Raw genomic sequence first — 15,504 nt, forward strand, 5'->3', positions numbered from 1 at the left:
CAGCAGATAGTCCAGTGATAGAATAAAATATTAACCCATACGTAGCACCATTTGGCTGCCCGTGGTCACCAGAATTGCTTATGCTGGCTTGAGCCACAGTCAATATAATAAGGGAGTTTTTTCAGTAGTTGAAATTGTTTGAGTATACATAACATGGCAGTGGAATTGATTTTCTGAAGAAATGTTAACAAGCTCAAAAACTAACATGGAAGAACTATAGAGCCATATAAAGTGGAGCTGGATTGTCACACAGAATACAGGACTGAAAATCTCTCATAAAGGATTACAAGACCTTTGAAATTCTGATGAAAGCATTTGTTGTTTTTTAAGCCTTCAGCTGGAAATAGTAGATCACAATCTGGCCTCACTAGACGTCTAGTCTATTTAAAAGGAACAATAAATATATATCAAGTGAAATGATCAAAAGCCCCAAAACAGCTGCTAAATGGACCTCGAGGTGATGTTGTTTGGTCAGCTGCTGTTTCCAAGGTATGAACCTTCAGTTTCAACTTTCAAGCCAACATGGACAAGTATTCCTAAAAGTGAAAGAAAAAATGGAAATTTGAACATTTACAACTTTCAAGACAACTGGACAAACTCCTTACTAAAGTAACTAAAGTTACTAAATGGACCTAGGGGTGAGATTGTTTTGTCAACTATTGAAAAAAGGGTTTGTCTTGTGCATTTCTTGGTCTTGTCCATATAGGTTCTTCTTCTTATTATTATTAGTAGTAGTAGTGGTGGTGGTGAAGAAATCAACAAAAAGCAAGAGAAAACTGTGAGGAGTGAGATGTCTCGCTGAATTCGTGTTCTTTGGTGCCGGCGGACTCTGTGATTGGTCAACACGCCCTGGTCCTGGAATGACGTCAGTGCGGGAGCGAGTAGAGGAAGCGCGCGGACTGGAGGAGAGGCAGAAGCCGGAGGACTGAGGATGAAACTGGACTCACCTGGAAGCAGCAGCGCCGACGCTCTTCAAGGGCCCGATGGAAACGCAGAAAAATTCATCTGGGAAATTCATTACAGCCTGAAGTTCAGGACATTTCTTTGCAGAGTCTGCTCTGCTTCTGAAACAGGTAAGAAACGCGCCTGGAAACAGACATGATTTGCACGGCATTACAGCATTACATTTTAGCAGCTTTGAATCTGTTCTCATGCCATGTCCATGTGTCTTATGCAGATAATTTAGGGACACATGTGATGCATGTTAAGTTTACCTTATTGTTTAATATTTTTTCTTTACGGGAGGTCACATAGCCAGAAACGCCCTTGCGTTTCATTTGAAATGAGGGGGAAGCGTATGGCTTTGGTCCCTAAACAGACAAAAACCCTTGTTCTTTAAAGTGCAAGAATATACCACCACGCTCCTCTGCCTATTATTATGATCTGTAACAAATTGCTTTCTGTAATAGCTCATGCGGATAATCCTGGTGGTGTGAAATAGTCAAGTTTTAGAAGAAGTAGGCCAATCGCAACTCTCATTAAAAGTGGGGATTCGTTGCCCCCAGGGAGCACTGAAGAGCCAAGAGCAAATTAAAGCATCTTAAAACCCAGCCGAGTTCCGATTTAGTAGCCTAGATTTTTCAAACGTGTCAGCTGTTGATCTCGGAGCACCTCTGAACCTGCTGCTGCAGCGAAGAGCCATTTCTTTACCTAACGCGGTCTCAGGTTCGTGGTCATGGTCGAGCCTTCAGGCCGCCCCTGTCTGACGTTTCATGATCATCCAGTGAGACAAAATAGGCTTTTTAGTATTATACCACCTTACATGTGTAGATGCAGACAAGTTCTAAAGCCAGTATCTTTGTGATTTTACAACAACATGTCAGGTAAAATACCACCAGTCATTCATTCAGTTTGTTAAGATGTCATTAGTTGTATAAAAGTCTGAATGGTGCCCTAAATGAAAAATACCTAGTGTAAAAGGAAAGGGTATCTGCAGAATACAGGCCTGTCCTAACTAAATATCCTTCAGCGTGCAGGTGGATATTTTTGAATGCAACTTAACACGTGAAATGTGACTGGCTTATATTTCAAATTGCCAGTTTAAACTCGTTTTTTAAGGTCTCATTTGACACGTTCTGCTTTGTAAAATGTGCAATATTATATCCGACTCCTTTTAGACATATAGTGCAAGAGATGCTTATGCAATAGGCCCCCATATATTTCCGTAAAAATACAAAATCATATTTGTATGTTCTTACGGAAAAACAAAAACCCCTACAGTAATCATATAATATTTTTCAAGGAGGCTTTTCAAATCTAACTACGATATAAAATGACATTTGCAGAACTAAAGTTAGGCCACTGTAATCTCAACATTGACAGACCTTCAACCACACAGCTTGTGTATCACGACAGGGATATTTGACGGCTGAATGCTTTAGTTTGTAGCTTCTTTAACCCACAAAATATGTGTTCAAATTGAACACATCTGTTCCATATCCTCCCCACGTGCTAGGCTGCTGTTATTCTCCATGGCCTCAACTGTTTAGCTGCGATTCAAAAACAGTGTAGCCTAAATGAGCTGGAAATGTCTTTTTAAACATTACAGGCCATACTAATGCATCTTCAACTCCTCTTAGATGACGCCAGCACCACGTCGGGCTACAGCACGAGCGTGTGAGAGGGGCTCTGTTTCTGTCTTTGGTTATCTAGCTGTATGAGTGTTAAATACCTGTCATAAAGCTAGATAACCGAAAGTAGAAATGACTTCCGTAACGTTGTGTTCCTTCCCGAAAGAGCAGGGACTTTGATTTGACGGATTTCGACTTTTCACCTCAAAAAGGTAAGAAACTACTTCTGCTTTGTGGTTTCCTTAAAGTTTGTTAGGAAAATTAGCATACAAACAATCCCAAATGGTTAGTACAACACGCACAAACGAGGTCTACAAGTAATATTAATAAGTGAGGGTTTTTTTGCTTTCATACAAACTTTTTAGCATATGGGAGATTTATAGGCATTTTAATATTTTGCAGAGCTTTTTCTTTGCAGAAAAATGTTTATCTGTTAATTGTATATATCACCCTGATATCAGTCATGTAATGATAAGGAAAACAAAAATGCCTTTCACACAGTATGTGTTGATTTTTAAAAAAAAATTTTTTTTTTTGAAAGACAAAAGCATAAAGTTCACCCAGCTTCTCATTGATCACTATGTTACAAAGTTTGATGTAGGCCCAGAAATCTTTATTTTTTTTAAATTAAATCTCATTTCAGTTTAATTGAGGATTCAGTCAATAACTGGCCCTGTTTTTACTTGGTGGTTATAAGGGTTGCTGTCCATTCAGGTCCTCTGCAACATGGGGCTGAATGTTAAACAGGTCGCCCAGTGAACAAGAACTCCCAAACTTTCTCCATTTCAAGGGCTCCCATGTGGATATGCATGAGACCTGAGATTTAGTAACATCATCTGAGAAGAATTTAGCTTTAATTGTGCAAATAAAAGCAAATAATGTAGGCAGGGAGGTGCTTAAGATGTTGAGGTTCTCTTTGGGAGTGACGAGGACGGACAGGATCAGGAATGAGTACATCAGAGGGACAGCTCATGTTAGATGTTTCGGAGATAAAGTCAGAGAGGCCAGATTGAGGTGGTTTGGACATGTTCAGAGGAGAGATTGTGAATATATTGGTAGAAGGATGCTGAGGTTGGAGCTGCCAGGCAGGAGGTCAAGAGGAAGACCAAAGAGGAGATTTCTGGATGTAGTGAGAGAGGACATGAAGTTAATTGGTGTGAGTGAAAAGGATGCAGAGGACAGGGTTAGATGGAGGCACATGATTCGCTGTGGCGACCCCTGAAAGGGAACAGCCGAAAGGAAAAGAAGAAGAATGTAGGCAGGGAGGTAATATTCACAATAGGCCTTTTTCACAGCAGACATTTTGACTTGTCATAGTAGGAAAAGCACAGGTGTTACTAACATTAACAAAGGCTCTGTTCTATTCAAGTCTGCCAGCATGTACAATACCAGGACCCTGAAACCAAAGCAGTTAAATGGAATTCAGCCATCATTCATTTTATTATTTAGCTGAGCTTTTCCTACTGTGACATGTCAAAGTGTATATATCTCTGATCGCTCCTGCTCTCCTTACTTTGTTTAGGGCCTCTAGGATTTCCCTCAAGGATCCCTGGAGGTACCTGCTTTGGGACACACTGCGGTGTTGCCCCGCCATCCCTAATGCTCATATTTTACCAAAGCAGATCCTCTTTTATCTGATTTATCTTTTGCATTTAACAGCACCCTGTTTAATTCATTTACTTTTATCTTTTGGGAGAGTATTTTCCATTTGTTTAAAAAAAAAAAAGCATTTTAGATTTCACCTGTGAGACTTATAGAAGAAAGAAAAGGGAGGACACTACTTTGTCCAGGCACTAACGTCTCCAGGACGGCTAATAATGCAGTTGAGTGGTGTAGCACCCTACACACACAGGGTTGAAAAAAAACACTTGGCTGTATTTAAAGCTGTACCGAATCTTGGAGCCTTTGGGATACATTGTGTCTTCCCTCAATGAGAAGGCCAGGGCCATCCTGCAGACAGGAGCTGAACTTTTTAACTTGGTACTTCAGCACTGTGCAGTGCAAACGCTCAGCCCAGTGAATGCCACTAAAGCCTAAAGAGCACCAAAGTGAGATGAGTTTTCATTCACTCTGTTAACTACCTTTTGCAGTAGAGCTCGCTGTCAAACTAGGCTAATTGCTTCGTTTCACAGCGAGATATTGGATATGTGAAAAGGCCGTGGTCCTGAGCTTTGCCTGTTACAGGTAGCGAATCAACTTGGCACGCCTCATTAATGAATGGGAATAAAAACACACAGGCTTTATTTATGGGATGGTCCAATGCATCCTTGTTTCAACCTGTGTACATGTATAATGCAAATTATTCTTTTTGTGCTTTTATTGCAGCAAAAATACACACTCACGCACACAAATAACACAATGACGAGATTGCTCTTTAAATCTTTAAAAGTTTTGATAACTTTATAACCACAACTCACGTGTGCACATGTAAAGTGCTGCTGGTCAGTTGTTTAAATAAGATCAAAAGGTTTAGCTATACTGATAACTAAGAGTGCAAAATGTGCTTTTCATGTTTTATTCCTCTGTTTTCTCTCTTCCATCTGCTCTTGTTACAGGCTTCCGACTAATAGCATTGAATGATTTGGGGTTCCTGAAAAGAGGGTAGAACCATCATTAAAAGAAAACGGGGGGGTGGGGGACACCCCCCTCCTCACCCTTTTTACCCAAGAGCATCTAATGCCATCTGTACTGCCAACGGGGGGGACACTTTGCCTGTGCCAGGAGACGAACAAAGACTCCTTGGAGTATGGGCGCACTCAGAGGAGCCATCTTGAGAGATGTTGCTGCGACACCTAAAATGGCTGGGCTGGCATACGAGGTGAGCTACATCATGGTTTTCTGTTGGGTACCAGTGGAGGTGGTGGTGGTGGGGAGTGTGTGTGTGTGTGTGTGTGTGTGTGTGTGTGTGTGATGGGGGATGGGGGAAGATAGAAGGATGAGGGAAAGAAGAAGAGTTTCCCATTTCCTCCCCAGTCACACATGGCCTTTCTCCTCTATCTTCTGCTCCTGCTAATTAGCAGTTAAGGGGGGGTGTCGGTGGTGGTTGATGGTGGAAGGGGGGGCTGGGTATCAAACAAAATTAATGAGCTGGCACTGGTTGAAGGAAACCTGCCATCCTCTCTTGTCATGGTGCTTCTTTACTCCCTGATACACACCAGGCAGTGGTGTACGTCGTCTTTCCACTCAACAAAAATCGTAGATAAATTCATGCAAAACTGCTTTTGTTATGAAATTCACATTATGATATTTAGTACAGAATCTTAACTATCTTAATGTGCTGAACCCCTCAGGTGAATTTTGTTAAGGAGGCGGTGATAGGGGATACTCGGATAATTTCCTATTTGGGGATTCACATTATTGTATTTAAAAGTAGAACCATTCCAATCTATTTAATTTACTTTATGAACAAAGATATTTTATGTGTAATAATATCAGCACTGAATATTAGCAGTTTTTGCATTTCAAAACATTTATATAATGATGTTCATCAGAACATTTGAAGTGTTTGAAATGGCATTTTTGAAACATTTCAAAGACTGGTTACATGTTGGATCTCAAAAATTATATTAAATTGATTACAGTTACAGTAACATTGCTACTACAATGCTGCACACACAGTGAAGAACTTTATATGACACATACAGACAAAAAATGTCAAACATCACTGATGTAAAAATGTCACAATCTTGCAAAATCTGACAGGGGGAAAACAGCGACCGCCAAATATCACAGCTCCAAATCTTTACCACTTCCATCCCTGTAACCTCACACACACACACACGCAGATCCTGCGAACACTCCTTATCATGGCGTAGAGCTGCTCTCTACCCCTGGTGGCTCTGGCAGCAACCTGAAGCAGAGAAGCAGAGACACGTGAGCATGTGTGTCCAGAGCCAATATGTGCAGCTGCAGTGCTTGTGTGTTAATGAACAGCGCCGTGCGTTTTCACATTATCATTCAGCCCTGCTCTCACTCTCTCCCCCCCTCAATAGCTGTTTAGTCCCGTCCCCCCCTCTCCCCGCCCTTCGTAAAGGCCTGCTTTCCCACCATTGTGGGAGCTGGTGCTGCGGCAGGCCTGGGCTGGGGGGCAGGGTGGGAAAGACCCTCCAGACTAGACATGAGCAGATGCCTGAGACATTAGACTGTCGTGCGGATCACCGGGGTCGGGTGAGCCGCAGAGTTTTAATTTGTGTGCAAGTGTATGTGTGTGTGATGGGGGGTAGTAGCCCAGGCCCTGGAGTGCCACCTGACTGTTCATTAGTCTATTCAGCCTCCTCTGCATGTCTGAAAGGCACGGAGATGCTGTTTTTTCTGCTAAATGGGAAGGATTTCACTGCCATTAGAGATGCATTCATACATGATACGCTCAGGCCAGCACCCTGCACCACAGTAGATCACAGTTTGCCATTAGAGTGTATCAGAGTTGTAATGCAATGATATTTCAACACCAACACACCGAGATGCATTTTCACGTTTTTAACAATAAGAATCAGATTTTATTTTATGCCGCGTGCCGGTCATCAGCCATGCACTCCTTTTTCTTTGCTCAGTTTACCAGCTGGATATGATTTGTCCCTCATGCAAACAGAATCTGCATATTTGTATTGCTCTCAGGTGGTAAAAAGACAGACATCATGAAAATCTCACAAGACAGTTGGTGGCACGTGCATCACTGAGAATGACTCAGCTAAGGCGATGGGTGTGCCTAACAAGCAGAATGATGTAACCCGCGGATTATTAATGAGCCTCATACTGTACTACTACATACTGTGTGCCTCCAAAAGATATGTAAGGCATGTGCAGCCCACGTGTCATATCTTTATTCATATAAAAGACTCAGAGCTGTCTTTGTAATTGCATTTGTGCTGCTCATCTGTGATATACAGCGCATTCCTTTGGGCAGGTTTGACAGAAGAGAGAAAGCAAGGTGAAGGCGAGAAATTAATCTTGGAGATACAGTAGCTTGCTCCATGCTACGTCTCTGTTGCAGATCTCCATTGTGCATTAGAGAAAACAGAGTAGCAGGACGGGTAATAAAATTGTTGCTTTCGAAAAGTAAAACTAAAGATTGGCTCATCAAGAAAGGGTTAATGATAGTGGAGGCAACAGAGGCAGGTGTAGCACATGGGCAGACATGTTTGAGCCACCAGTGTTACCTCTGCATTTGCTGATGAAGCTAGCTTGTGTTAGCTTGTGCAGTGCCATGCTAAAGCAATTTGCAGCCGCAAAAGCTGGGCACGGAGGGCTGGTGTGTGTGTGTGTTATCGAAAAGAGTAAATGTGGGGAGGTCGGCCTGCAACTGTATGTGATAGCTGCTGCAGTCGACAGAGACATCGTGGTCAAAGAGTGACTGAATCGAATTTGTCAGGAAAATGTATTTATCCTTACTATTCCTGCTAGAAGAGCATTCACTTTTTTTTAGTATTTGGAGGATGTAAAAATGAGTGACACTCGCACAGAATATTTATTCGTCTAATGATTACTGTCTGTAATTCTGGCTAATTGCAATACGCAGGTTGAAATAACGTGAAATGAGCGGTAGGGAGTGAACACAATAAAATACGCTATCATGGTGGTATCAATTTGATTTTAATATTATGTGATGTCTTAGAAACACTTTGGTTAAAATTGCTTAAGAGTCTAGTTTTAATCTGCTCTGAAACAAAGAGAGTTTTCAGATTTCAAGAGTGTCGAAAACCAGTGAGGTCAGCGGCTCAGGGGGATTTAGGATCTGAACGTCCCTGAATCTTCCTCTGCACACTGTAGATACAGTGACTTGAATATTCATTATTCAATTCCTTCTTTTACATTACCTAAAAAATTACTTTCCACTCCAGAAAATGGCAGAATATAGATGATTACCGTTCCTTTCTTGCACCTCTCTTTCCTCTATTATTCATTATTAACTGTGTATTGCTTTTGCTATGTGGGATTTTCAGTGCAAGAAAATTATAATGTGACATGATGAAGTGACAGTAGCCAGTGCTCACTTCCAATTCTGTGTGGGTGAAGCAGTGAAGCCATAGTAGCGATAAAATGTTAATACCATATAGCTCCTGGGTTACCTCTTCGGATTCTCCTCACTATGTGTGGACACTATTAATGTTTTAACGGCTCTGCTGTGATATATAAAGCCCAGCTCACGGGCCGCCCATAGTCTTGGATGAGGTCCAATGTGGGTCAAGCGAGGCTCATCAGGGTTTTTTAATGCAACTTTGGCCGAGACTAATCTACCACAAAGCCTGACATTAAGTATCTTAGAGGAAGATGGAGAGAAGTTTCTACATCCCAGACTTTTCAGATTACGTCTGTTGGCTGTGGCGTCCCTGAGTAGGGGTCCTGTATGCTCCAATGAAAGTAGAGGAGAATTAGGTGACTGAGCCTTTAATACAGCGGCCCTTTGTAATCATATCAGGAGGAGATGAGGTTCTAGAGTGAGGAGAATTAGGGGGAATCCTTGGTGTGACCTCATTTTTACATGTTTTTTTTAATTCTACTGGTACAGTATGTGAATGTGATATCAGGGCAAAGGGTGAAAAAGGGAGTTAGAGAGGAAATGTTCATGGAAAAATAACAAAAAGGTCCAGAGCATATTCTCATCCTTATGTCACTATTCCTGCGTCAGATGGATATTTTGATCCATCACTCAGAAATCAAGTCAAGTTCAAGTTCGTGGGTGCAGCCGCTCTGTCTGCGGCCAGTCGGGGAGTTAAGAGAGTCTCTGGCCACCCTGGAGTACAAGAGGAGGTGGAGGTTGTGGGTGGGTGGGTGGATGGGGGTACATAGCCTTTGACCTCTGTTAGGGTTGCTATGGGAAAGAGGCCGGCCGGCTCAGTAATGTACGACTGAAAAGGCCGAACTGTCAGAGCTGTCCAGCAGACGTCAACCCCCCACCACACACACACACACACACACACACACACACACACTAACTCTAACCCGTTCACACAGATGGCACGGGCCAGCTTGGGAATGTTAGCTGCGAGAGAACACTTTATGTTCATCAGACACCGTTATAATTCATCCAGCCTTTAGAGTTACACATTACCAGTCTACACCTCTCCCTCAGTGCATCCCCACCATTGTGTTGGACCACTTCTGTCTCATTTCTCAGCCTCATCCTACACATCTGAACGCCCACTGTGTGTGTGTGTGTGTATGCTGTGGACTTATGGGCTTAAAAGACACCAGATATATACCATTACTATGACAACACTTGTCAGAAAATAAAATAACTTCTTACATTGCAAACAAAGAGCTTTGTCTCCTTCCCCAAGTTCTACAAAGACTGTTGGCTACAAAGAAGGCTTCCCAACTGAAACATAACTCAAGTCATTTCAACCAGAAAGCAGCAGAGATGAAGGACATTTTACTAAAAAGTGTAGCCTTTACATAATCATATAAAGAGCAAAACGTAAAACATAAAATTGACATTGTATTCAATCTCAATTAAATTATATAACAAACTAAGCCTTTCCTCTTCAGGAGAGCAACAAATAGAAGTGTCTGTGGCGCATAAAGATCTTTGACTTTTGGTTAAATTCTGCTTCTACACTATAGTTTTTTTTAATAAGACAATATGTGTGCTTTATTTAGGAACAAATTACACATATTACACTGTAACCTGTTTTGAAAAATTAAAATGTAAATGAATGTGCCATCCTCTGTGGCCCACACCATCGTTCTTGTGTTATCTTTTCTGTTATCCATGGATAAACTACATGTATGGATGAAATAATCCGCTAACTGTATATTTCTGTCTGCTCATTTTAAAATGGTCGGTGCTTGATGTTTGAGTGACTGCATGTCAGAGAGGGCATGCAAATCCACTGATTGTAATATGTGCATGTTTCCATGCCCCCCTCTGTAAATGTGTGCAAGTGTGTCCTCATTTAAGGTTGCATTCATTCAGGGGAGGGGTCTCAGGAATAAAAGAGTGTGTGTATTTGCATACGCTGCATGCTGTCTGCAGAGAGGGAGCAGTCAAAAAAAGATGTCAGAGGTGGACAAAGAACGAGGACAAATCCTTCATTGTGGTTTTGGTGGGAGAAAGGCCCTGTCTGAATTGGGGAGTGGGTGAAAATTGACAGAGAAAGAGTTCGGGCTGGTTCCCTGTGGGGATAAAAGCCTAAAGATCGCTCCATGCATACAGCCTGAAAATGGGAGAGAAGAACAACATGCAGAGCTTAAGGGCCTATTTTTTTTTTTTTTTACAGGGTATGAAAAGGAAGTTTGTTTTTCTGAAACACTTCCTGCAATTTCTGATGTACAAAACTAAAAATCGTGCACAACAACAAATTCAGTATTGTCAAAACATACTCATCAGCATTTCGAAAAAACCAAAGAGCTTAGGTTTGCAGAATCATTATTGCCTTTATTATATACTTGGTCTTTAAACATATCTCCATAGACTCGCTTTTATTTGACAGTATGTTTATGTGGGAAGTTTATTTACCCTTTTTATGTGTTGTTTTACCCTGTGGCCCTTTGTTTTTTTTTTGTTGTTGTTGTTTTGATCTCTTTTATTGCAAATGTTTCATTGACTGCTCACCACTTGCTTTACACATAAAGCTTTTAATAATTACTATGAACGTTTTATGTACTAGTTCTTGACAAAACTAATGAACGTTTTATGCTACATTGTCAATACCGTCTAACCCTAGAGAGTATGTATTGTAGTGAAACAATCTTCACAACTTTTCTTTTTTTTTCCCTTTCTGCCCAAAATGTGAAATATGATTACCGGCCATGCAGAGTGGAAGAGTTTGATTGTCATGCTAATGATTCCCTCCATCATTTATTCTCAGGATGTGAGAGGATCTGCAAGCCCTTCTGCACTCTGTAGGAACCTGCTTTGGCACGAGGAGATTGTGGACCAAATGCAACGAAATGTTGTCGTCAGAGGCCCTCACCAGAGCATGAGGATTATCAGCCACCTAAACACTGCAAAAGAGTGTTATGTTAAAGGACTGTAGGAGCAAAAGAGATATATAAGCCTGCATGTAAGCCTGAAATGTAATTTATTTTATTTATTTTGTGTGTTCTGTATTAATGATCAAGTGTGACATGTTAGACATGTTTAAATCGAATCTATTATTTTAAAAACTGTGCAAATAAAAAAGCCTTAAATGTTCCTACTTACATCTCACTCAGTACATTATGTGCATTTTCATAGCTAATACATGTTTTAATTAATTCAGTTATTGATTCATTGATCTCATGTCTAAATTGAAATAGTAATTAATAGGATATAAATGCATTACTGATGAAGTTTAATGTTTTAAGTTTACTGCTGTCAATGACATTTCTTTGAAATAAAAATAATGAAAATATCAGCATCTCCTCGCTCTTTATTTTGGTGATCAATTAGGCGGGGAAACAACAGAGTGTCACACTGGATTGCTGACATGCTAAAGGATTTGTATCGAATATTTTCAGCAGCGTTTTGTCTTTAGGAAGAAATAAGTCTAAAATAGCTTAAGTCGACGTGTTAAGGAGTCAAGGCTGTAGGACCTTTTCTCCCCTTTTTATAGATTCAAATGGTAATGTGTGTGAGAAAGTGTTTGAGTGACCCCGCATTAAGTTTTAATTAGGAGGAGCAGACAGAGGGACGTGTGTTGAATCAGTGTGGGAAAGTTCATCAGCCACAAAACTCAGTGGCTATTAAAATATATAATAAGGGTTTTGTTCATTCCCCTCATATATTATTTATCAGGAAAACGTAAACGGGTCTGTTTGTTTTAGCTTTTTTTTTGGTGGATTTCTTGCTGCACTTTGCGAAAAATTGAAGTCCTAAACTAATGATGTAAAAAGAGTCTGTTATATTTGATGAATACTTAGGCCTATTTGTGTTTAAATCCAGATGTATTACTGCCCACTAGGCCCCAGTTTTGACGATTAATCACGTTTGGATTGGGATTACAGGCCGTCAGTCGGACCTCAATCAGTGTCCGACTGATCTGTGTCCGGAGTCAAACAACAGATGGACACGCGCAGGGTCAACAGGGGATTATTTCCGTCTCTTGATGTGGAAACAAGCAAAACGCCTAAAAGTGACAGAAAAAAACCGAGACATGTCCATTAGTTACAGAATTCTGAGTCCAGAATTGAGTCATTTCCTCTCTTTGAAAATGAAAAATGTTTTATTCAGTAGGGAAGGTAGATAAAAAATATTGTGACAGGGGAACGCTTTGTGTTTTCAAGTTGTTACATTTTTCATTTATTATATTTTAGAGGTTTAATGTATTTTTTCGAACAATGAACAATTATTACTTCAATGGGGATCACTTAAATGATATCGCATTTTATTATAATAATTAAAACATAAAATGGTCTTTTAAAAATAGCACGCTGCTATAACATTAAAGTGGATGCTCAATGTATGAGTTTCATCTACAAACTGTATATGACAACAGCTATTTTACTTTGAAATCAGCAATGAAATGTTTTCTTCAATTTTACAGCGACCATTTTTGTCACTTTTACAGGTGAAATGAATAACGTGTAAGAACATCACAATCTCCTTATGAGAGAGAAATCAAGATTTAAAATAAAAGAGAAGCTTTATTTATCCCAAGCAGGGGAAATCAAGTGTCACAGCAGCAGGAGAACAGGTGCATGAAGATAAAATTTTTTTTTAAGAAACTAGAATACTATATACATTATGAGCATATACTATATACTAAATGGGGCATCTAGAAAACAAAAATAAAGGTAGGCTATTGATTACAATATACAGTAAATAGTAACTATAAAAGGACAAAAAAATTGTCACAAATAAAGTGAGAAGGAAGTTGCAATAAAAAAAATGCAATTAAATAAGTCACTTCAGTGTGCATGTAAAAACACTGTGTTTTCACATCTGCTTAAATGTAAAATCCTACTCGTGTAGCAGTGGAGATCTCACTCATGGAGGCCCATGCAGGAGTCAGCATGTTTTCAATCCATCCACTACAGTGACTGATTTCGGTGATTAGTTCCCCTCTCTGGATGAATGGAAACCAATTAGTGAAATCAGCCTCTGTAGAGTCTGGATGGAACGAAAGCCCAACTGTTCAAATGATTTTGTAAAAACTGTAACACTGGTGTGATTTTCATCATTAAAAAATGTTTCATGTTATGTTGCCTTTACCCTCTATGCTCTCCAAATGTGTGTTTTTATGTTTCTTTCTGCAAAACAAATGTTACAGAGCTCCAGTAAATAATCCTGACAGCGTCAACATCCTGTCATCCTTCTGCAGATGTAATTGCTTGAATCAGCTACTTGGGTTAAATGTTGCTTTTTGATGAGGGTCTTGTGAGGTGGGGCGGCTGGTCAGGGACCTGTTGGTGAAGTCCCTACAGGTCAGCAGGGGTCAGGGGTCATGATGTGGACAGTTCCCCAGAGGACAATAAACAGGCTGGAGAGATGCTGAGGTCAGGAGCCATCTGAGCCAGAGCCAAAGGTCAAGGGCCACTAATTAAGTGGCTATTTCCTGTTATCCCCCGGTGACCGCTGGACTCAGACGGACAGGGAAGTCTATTTACAGGAAGTTAATAAAACCTGGTTAATAGAGAAAATTAGTGACTGGAACAACAGATAAAAGGGCGAAACAACAGCAGGATCCCCTCCTAGGAGCTTTTTACAGTAGGGAATAAAAATAAAATCCCTTTTCAAAATACCTCATTTAGCTCTGATTTAAAGAGGACAGTTTTGCAAATCTAGAAAAAAAATAATGCCCTATATACTGCATCTCTTCTTGTACAAAGTTTGAGATTTTTAACATCATTTAGACTTTGATACAAGAGTATAGATGCAAACAAACATTTCTGGAAGACTTCCAGTTCAATAATCTCACATCACAACCAATTTCCAGTTGAGAAACAATAAGAGAGAGAAACAGAGAAGCAGGACCTCAGAGCTCAAGTTGAGGAATCCAAACATTTTGGAGGGAAAGTCGGTAGAAGCTGTTTATGCCTTTGCAGCCACTGAATGAGCCTATGTGCATGATCCTTTAGCATAAGAATGGAGACGGGGCCTGTGAACTCCTCTGACACTGACCTTTCTCCCAGGATGTGAATAGTATCACTCAAGGGCTGCCCGGCAGCCTTTCAGCCAGACCTGAGCCATGCCCTCGCCTAAACTCCTAATCAGGCTGATTTAATGTATCCTACAAGTCCTTCCTCACCAGCCACCCCACTGCTGCTTCAGAAGAGTCGCTCTGCAGCCATTTACTGGAGGCACACACACTCCACACAGCCCTGCCTCTGGGCCCCTGCACTTTGGGAAGTTAGAAGAGCTGGTTTGAAACAACAGGGGGCCCTTTCTCCTTCCATAGAGTCTGGGTCTCTTTATAATCAATTGGTTCCTCCCCTAAGGAGCTGATGCTTAATCCAAACTTCAAACTTTGGATTTCTCAAACAGTTAAGGTGTAGAGAATGGAAATATGTAAAAAGAAAGCTTTTCATTTTTTGAAAGGATCCAGTAGAATGGAAAGTGACAACCAAAAAAACAAAACATAGACAAATAAAACCCTACATTTAGCAAAATGTTTACATTTATTTTCAGTGTAATAAGTCATTTTGGAGCATATACTGTATGTAGCTTTGTCAAGGGTAGAGGCCAAAACGTTTTTTTTTTTTTTTAGGCGTGTAGTGCTGAAAGGACAGCGCCAAGTAGAAACTGATCCTGGAACAAACTCATTTGCCGTCATACACACCATCATCTCAAAAACAATTCTTGGGTGTAAAACCTCATGTAAAATCACCACAAAATGCTACCTAGTATAAAGTGAAAAACGGGTTAATAAATAATCCTGTCAAAGTTGCAGTGGTCCTCTGGTTTGGGGTTTATAAAGCTCACTTTAAGAAACTGAATAAGTATTCTTTATCTAGGTGTCTCTATGATGTTCCTATAACAAAGCTTTAGGTATAGTTTATAGTTTATCAGTAATCC

General features: G+C 40.4%; 1 long non-coding RNA gene across 1 annotated transcript; it reads left to right on the forward strand.

The window, feature by feature from the left end:
• Positions 1 to 931: 931 nt before the first annotated feature.
• LOC122874900 lies at positions 932 to 11,902 on the forward strand. Its single transcript, XR_006377705.1, has 4 exons — positions 932 to 1,073; positions 2,580 to 2,782; positions 5,126 to 5,388; positions 11,378 to 11,902. It is a non-coding gene; the product is annotated as an uncharacterized LOC122874900 (long non-coding RNA).
• Positions 11,903 to 15,504: the final 3,602 nt, after the last annotated feature.

Source organism: Siniperca chuatsi, linkage group LG4, assembly GCF_020085105.1.
Source record: "Siniperca chuatsi isolate FFG_IHB_CAS linkage group LG4, ASM2008510v1, whole genome shotgun sequence".
Classification (NCBI taxonomy): Eukaryota; Metazoa; Chordata; class Actinopteri; order Centrarchiformes; family Sinipercidae; genus Siniperca; species Siniperca chuatsi.